Here is a 6,224-nt window from a genome sequence, read left to right as displayed (position 1 = left end):
TCTTCCTTTCTAATATGTATCCCTTTGATCTCCTTTTGTTGTTTCATTGAAGATAGAGTAGAAAACCTTGTCCTGTTCTGATTTTAGAGGAATCGCATTGTGTTTCTCTACATTTATTTGCTGTTGGCTTTGGTTTACTGTATATTGCTTTTATTATGTTTAGGTATGTTGCTGTTATCCCTGATCTCCCCAAGACCTTTATCATGAAGGGGTGTTGGATTTTGTCAAAGACTTTTCCCACATCTACTGAGATGATCATATGGTTTTTCTTTTTCAGTTTGTTTATATGGTGGATTATGTTGATAGATATGTTGAACCATCCCTGCATCCCTGGAATGAAGCCTACTTGGTCATGGTGGATGATTTCTCTAATGCGTTCTTGGATTCGATTTGCCAGTATTTTATTGAGTATTTTTGCATTAATGTTCATGAGGGATATTGGTCTGTAGTTCTCTTTCTTAGTGTCTTTGAGTGGCTTGGGTACCAAGGAAATTGTAGCCTCATAAAAAGAGTTTGTTAATGAACCTTCTGCTTCTATTGTTGGAACAATTTAAGGAGTATTGGTATTAGCTCTTTGAATTTCTTGTAGAATTCTGCATTGAAGCCATCTTACCCTGGGCTTTTTTTTTTTTTTTTTTTTTTTTTTGGGAGACTTTTCATGACTGCTTCTATTTCATTAGGGGTTAAAAGCCTATTGAAATTGCTTATCTGTTCTTGATTTAATTTTGTAAGTGATACCTATCCAGAATTTTGTTCATTTCTTTTGAGTTTTTGATTTTTGTGGAGTACAGGTTTTCTTTCTTTTTCTTTTCTTTTCTTTCTTTTTTTTTCCTGAAAATGTTAGCATTTAATTAACCTCCCTGGGTGGTTCAAGCCACCAGGACACAGGCACCTCCAACACCCTTTATCTTCTCTTCAGCTTTTCTGCTGAAAAATTTGGCTTTCACGATGACAGGCTGCTTAGGGAGCTTCCCCTTCCCCAGAACTTTGTAGTAGCCCAATCGCACAACATCAATGATGGGAACAGCTCCAGTCTTGTTCTTGGCAGCATTGACCCTAGTCTGCTCACTGACCAGTGTCCACAACTTATCCAGGTTGACAGTTGGGCAGAAGCTCTGGTTCCTCTTTAAGTGGTAATGCCTCATACCAACTTTCCCAAAGTAACCTGGATGGTATTTGTTGAAGTTGATCCTGTGGTGATGCATGCCTCCAGCATTCCCGCAGCCTCCTGGGTGCTTGTGGTGTTTACCAATGCGACCATGGCAATGGCTCACGTGGCCCCGGAGTTTCTGGATCTTCTCAGTCTGGATGGCATGGCGGCGGCAGAAAGGAAAGGGGAGTACAGGTATTCAAAGTATGACCTAAAGAGTCTCTGGATTTCCTCAGTGTCTGTTGTTACATCCTCATTTTCATTTCTGATTTTGCTAATTTGCATATCTCTCTCTGCTTTTTGGTTAGTTTGGATAAAGGTTTGTCTATCCTGTTGATTTTCTCAAAGAACAAAGTCTTTGTTACATTGATTTTTTTTTTGGTATTGTTATTGATTTCAGCCCTCAATTTGATTATTTCCTGCCATCTCCTTCTCCAGGGTGAGTTTGCTTCTTTTTGTTCTGGAGCTTTCAGTTGTGCTTTCAATTCTCTAATGTGACTATTTTCCATTTTCTTCATGTGGGCACTTAGTGAAATTAACTTTCCTTTTAGTACTGCTTTCAAAGTGTCCCATACTTTGGGTTTGTTGTGTCTTCATTCTCATTGAATTCTAGGAAGTCTTTAATTTTTTTTTATTTCTTCGTTGACCAGGGATGGTGCAATTGAGCTTTACTCAGTTTCCATGAGTTTGTAGGGTTTCTGCAATTTGTGTTGTTGTTGAATTCTAACATTCTAACTTTAAAACATTAGATGCAGGGGTGGGGTATTGTAATTTTTGTTGTTGTTGTTTTGTTTCTTTTTTTGTTTTTGTTTTTTATTTGTTGAGGTTTCCTCTGTTGCCCTGTATGTAGTAAATTTTAGAGAAGGTTCCATGTGGAGCTGAGAAGAAGGTATAGTCTTTTGTGTTTGGATGAAATGTTCTATAAATGTCTTTTAAACCAAATTGGGTCATAACTTCTGTTAGTTCTTTTGTTTCTTTGTTAAGTTTCTGTCTGGTGGTCCTGTCTAGTGGTGAGAGTGGGGTATTGAAATCTCCCACTATGAGTGTGTGAGGTTTTATGTGAGATCTGAATTTCAATGTTTCTTGTATGAATGTGGATGCCTTTGTATTTGGGGCATAGATGTTCAGAATTGAGACTTTGTCCTGATGGATTTTTCTTGTGATGAATATGAAATGACCTTCTTCATCTCTTTTGATTGATTTTAGTTTGAAATCTAATTTGTTAGGTATTAGGATAGCGAAAACTGCTTGTTTCTTGGGTCCATTTGACTGGAAAAACTTTTTCCAACCCTTTACTCTGAGGTAGTGTCTGTCTTTTAAGTTGAGGTGTGTTTCTTGTATGTAACTGAAGGATGGGTTCTGTCTTCGTATCCATTCTGTTAAATTCTGTACCTTTTTTATAGGAGAGATAAGACCATTAATATTGAGGGAAATTAAGGACCATTGATTGTTAATTCTTGTGTGTTTTGGGTTTGTTGTTGTTGTTGGTATTATGACTAGATTTACCCCACTTTTTCTTTTGGCTTCTGGTAAAGTTTTTGTGAGTATAGTTGACTTCCTTGTGTTGGAGTTTTCCTTCCAGTACTTTCTGTAGGGCTGGATATGTGGATATGTATTGTGTAAATCTGGTTTTGTCATGCAATATCTTGTTTTCTTTATCTATAGTGATTGAGAATTTTGCTAGGTATAGTAGTCTGGCATCCGTCTTCTCTTAGTGTTTGTAGAACATCTATCCTGGACCTTCTGGCTTTCAGAGTTTAATGGAGAAGTCAGGTGAATTTTGATAGGTCTGCCTTTATATGTTACCTGGCCTTTGTCTTTCACTGCTCTTAATATTCTTTCTTTATTCTGTATGTTTGATGTTTTGATTACTATGTGGGACTTTTTCTTTGATTCAATCTATTTGGTGTTCAGTATGCTTCTTGTTATTTCATGGGCATGTCCTTCTTCAGGTTGGGAAAGTTTTCTTCAATGATTTTGTTGAATATGTTTTCTGCACCTTTGAGCTGGGTTTCTTTGCCTTCTTCTATTCCTATTATTCTTAGGTTTAGTCTTTTCACGGTGTCCCACATTTCCTGGATATTTTGTGTTAAGGATTTGTTGGACTTAAGATTTTCTTTTGTAGATGAATCTATTTCCTCTAGTTTATATTCAGCACCTGAGATTCTCTCTTCCATATCTTGTATTCTGTTGGTTATGCTTACATGTGTAGTTCCTGATCATTTACCCAGTTTTTCTATTTCCAGCATTCCCTCCGTTTGTGTTTTATTTATTGTCTCTATTTCAGTTTTCAGATCTTGAACTGTTTGAATTGTTTCCTTCATCTGCTTGATTGTTTTATTTTGGCTTTCCTTGCTTTCTTTAAGAGATCTTGATTTTGAATGAAATGGTGCCTTTTAAACTGCTTTTTCTTATCTTTCCACTTATTGCTATATTTCAGGCTCATAGTGATAGTAGTTATGAAGTCAAGCTGGGTCTTGTGATTTCCTCTGTAGCCCAGAAATCTCCACACTTAGTACATGCTATATTCATGAATAGAAATACCACAATGAATCTAATTAATATGTACAATTATCTTATAAAATTAAGACAATGATATAATTATAATCTCAAAGATAAATAATTAAAAGTTAATTCATGATTGATGTCTATACTCTCTCTCTTTCTTTTTGAGTCAAGGTCTTTCTATGTAGTCCTGGCTATCCTAGAACTCACTATGTAGTCCAGGCTGCTCTGAAACTCAGAGATACCCTTCTGCCTCTGCCTCCAGGGTGCTGGGATTAAAGGTGTCCAGCTTCCTTTTTCTTTATTTTCGTGCATACTTTATGCTACTGCAAAATTTTAACCATGGAGGCACCAATATTGATCTGTGTTTTCCCCTGTGTGTATATGTGCATATGGAGGCTAGGTACCACCTGTCTTATTTTGGGAGGACCAGCTTCTCTTACTGGCTTGGAGTTCACTGAGTAGGCCAGGCCAGGGAGTCTGCAAACCCCAGCATCCTCTTGTCTCTTGTCTCTGCCTCTGCCTCCTCAGCACTAAGAGTACAAATGTGTGCCACCATTGCTGGCTTTTTTTTGCATGGATTCTGGAGCTTAAGCTGAGGTCCTAGTTCCTGTTTGTCAAGTGCTTTTGTAACTGAGTTGCCTCCCTAGATCTTTTATTCTTCTTGAAAACCTTAAATGGCTTTCTGTTGGCTACTAATGGAAATGATATATGCAGTAACAGTGAGAAGTAGTAGGGTAATGCTACCCAAGCAAAACATCCAGTGAATTGTCAGAAAGAGACTCAGATATGAAGTCAAAGAAGAATACAGAGTGGGGAGATGGGATGGAGGATAAAAGAAAAAAACTTAAGAACATTGCCCTGAGCCAATGCTCAGTGGGCTGATCTGTTCCTTTCTATGACTTCTCCTTGAAGCTTGAGCCACAGGAATGCTCAGGAGCATCCTCCGCATTGGCTGACTGTTTACACACACACACACACACACACACACACACACACTATTGGACAAAGAATTGCCAATTGTGGCATTGTTTTATATGTGTTCTGGAACACACACTCCCAACCACTGCTCCCAACTGGTCAGTGTGGGAGAAAAGAGGGGCAGTAATCAGATATCCCATGTCATAAATTAGCTTTATGATGGCTGTGCTTAAATTTTGTGTATAAACTGGAATTCCAATATAATAATCTACAGTGGAGGAGGACATTCAAGTGACTAATTTCTGTGTCCACTATCTGTGTACTCTCTCCATCTTACTAAGAAACTTCAGAAAGTCAATTTGCATTCAGAAGGCTCCTGGGTGAATGGAGAGTTAGGCAAAGTCTAGATAATGGCACAGCATGGGAGGAAATAATCAGTGGTAGGTTACCTTACCAATCCCACCTTCAACACAAGGCTGACAACCCGTTAGACATTTTGTAAAGGCTCCACAGAGTGACTTCTTCTGTTTGTATGACTAACCCACAGTACTGGCTAGTTTTATGTTAATTTGGCCCAAGCTAGAGTCGTTTGGGATGAGAGGCCTTCAATTGAGGAAAATGCCCTCATTAGATTGGCCTATGGGGCAGCCTGAGATGCATTTTCTTAATTAGTGACTGATGTGGGAGGGTCCAGAACATTGTGGTTGGTGCCAGCCCCATGTAGGAGATCCTAGGGGTATATAAGAAAGCAGACTGAGCAAGCCTGAAGAGGAAGCCAATGAGTAGCATTCCCCCATGGCCTCTGCCTTAGTTCGTTCCTTGACTTCCTTACATGAAACTATAAGCAGAAATAAACCCTTCTTCTCCAAGTTGGTTTTGGTCACTTTGTTTTATCATAGCAATAGAAATTCCAACTAAGACATCCATACAAAGTAGACATCAGTAAAACACAGGTGGCTGCAGTCAGAGGACATGCTTAATTGTGTGACACCTGAACTGTTCTGTCAATGACTTCTGTACAGTGGGGGAGCCCTTTTCCAGTTGTACGAAGCCTGGTAGTCTTTCAAAAGGCCATGGCAGTCCATGTAAGCTCTCTTATTATTGAGACACAGAGGAGAGGTAACAGAAGAGGTAAACGGAAAGGTGAAACAAGCTTGATTGGCAGCAGCAACCATAAAGGAAACATGCTTCATTTGCAACTTGCATGTATTTGTCCTGTTCAAGATAGAAAGCTACATCAAGAACAACAGTGGTGCCCTGCATTGATAGCCTGTCCCTACTGTTGCTAGTATTTCTCATTAGGGTAGTATTTTTCAGGCACCTCTGAAACAGTGTTTTCCTTACTCATTTTTATTTTGTTTTCTCAATGTGCACAGTATAGGGCCAGTCTCCTACATGTCTATAGTTCTATGACATACTAACTGTTCTCTAATGAAGAGCTGGCTCTCCCTATTTCACATCCCTTGCTTTTGCTTCCTTACAACTTGTCTAAATTATTCAGTGAAATGATTTGTTTATTATTTTATTTTTTTATGAGGCAGCGTTTCACAGAGTCCACCAGGCTGGCCTCAAATTCACCACATAGCCAAGAATGACTTTGAGCTTCTAACCCAACCCCCCTGCTTCTCACTCTTGAGTGCCAAGGCTG

At 38.8% G+C, this 6,224-nt stretch overlaps 1 pseudogene; it reads right to left on the bottom strand.

The window, feature by feature from the left end:
• Positions 1–834: 834 nt before the first annotated feature.
• Positions 835–1,315, bottom strand: LOC127222092 (60S ribosomal protein L27a-like; annotated as a pseudogene).
• Positions 1,316–6,224: the final 4,909 nt, after the last annotated feature.

Source organism: Phodopus roborovskii, unplaced genomic scaffold, assembly GCF_943737965.1.
Source record: "Phodopus roborovskii unplaced genomic scaffold, PHOROB, whole genome shotgun sequence".
Taxonomy (NCBI): Eukaryota; Metazoa; Chordata; class Mammalia; order Rodentia; family Cricetidae; genus Phodopus; species Phodopus roborovskii.
The sequence above is the reverse complement of the archived record's forward strand: the minus strand, read 5'-3'. Positions and strand labels throughout refer to the sequence as shown.